The sequence below is a fragment of the Geospiza fortis genome, unplaced genomic scaffold (genome assembly GCF_000277835.1).
Source record: "Geospiza fortis unplaced genomic scaffold, GeoFor_1.0 scaffold1637, whole genome shotgun sequence".
Classification (NCBI taxonomy): Eukaryota; Metazoa; Chordata; class Aves; order Passeriformes; family Thraupidae; genus Geospiza; species Geospiza fortis.
This window is the reverse complement of record NW_005055181.1, coordinates 12520-13807: the sequence shown is the minus strand read 5'-3', so window position 1 is coordinate 13807 and position 1288 is coordinate 12520.

Here is a 1288-nt window from a genome sequence, read left to right as displayed (position 1 = left end):
GGGTTGCTGGGTGTGCAAGGGGTCAGTGGTGGGTGGATGGACACACGGACAGGGCCTGGACACAGCGCTGGACACACAGACGGGCCTGGGACATAGCGCTGGTCAGTGCTGGACACTGCACTGGTCAGTGCTGGGGGTATGGACACATGGACAGGGCCATGGACAGAGCGCTGGTCAATGCTGGACACACGGACAGGCCCTGGACACAGTGCTGGTCAGTGCTGGACACATGGACAGGGCCATGGACACAGCACTGGTCAGTGCTGGACATACGGACAGGGCCCTGACACAGCGCTGGTCAGCGCTGGACATATGGACAGGGCCTAGACACACGGACAGGGCCCCAACACAGCGCTGGACACACGGACGGGCTCCGACACAGCGCTGGTCAGTGCTGGACACACGGACAGGCCCTGGACACAGTGCTGGTCAGCGCTGGACATATGGACAGGGCCCCAACACAGCGCTGGACACACGGACAGGCTCCGACACAGCGCTGGTCAGCGCTGGACACACGGACACTGACGGACAGGCCCGTGCAACTCTTTGGACATGGTGCTGGTCAGCACTGGACACGCGGACCCAACGGACACATGGACACAAACTCGCTGGACACATGGACCAGGCCCTGCGGCTCTCCGGACACTGCAGTGGTCAGTGCCGGCTGCACAGACCCGATGGACACACGGACACAGCCCTGGGGAGCTCTGGACACAGCGTGGGTCAGCACTGGATGCATGGACACCATGGACACATGGACACACGGACACTGCCCCATGGCTCCCTGGACACGGCACTGGTCAGTGCTGGACACACGGACACTGATGGACAGGGCCCTGTGACTCTCTGGACACAGCACTGGTCAGTGCTGGACACACGGACACTGATGGACAGGGCCCTGTGACTCTCTGGACACAGCACTGGTCAGTGCTGGACACGCAGACAGACAAATGGACAGCACCGGACACACGGACACAGCCCCAGACACCGGCACGGGGTGAAACGGCGCCGAATTGGGCAAAGCACGGGACGGGCCTGGCCAGAGCCAGGACAAGGAGGAGGAGGAGGAGGAGGAGGAAGGAGGGGCAGCCCGGAGCGGCGGGAATTACGGCCGTGGCCGGAAGGACGTCCCAGTGTCCGTCAGTCCGTGGTGTGGGGGGGACACCCAGGGGACACCGGACACCCCCAAAGCCCCGTCCTGGCTGGGCCGGCCGAGTGTCCGGCAGCCCTGTGTCCACCCCGCCGGACTAAACGCAGCCCTGGGGGGCGTGGTCAGTGACACCGCCGC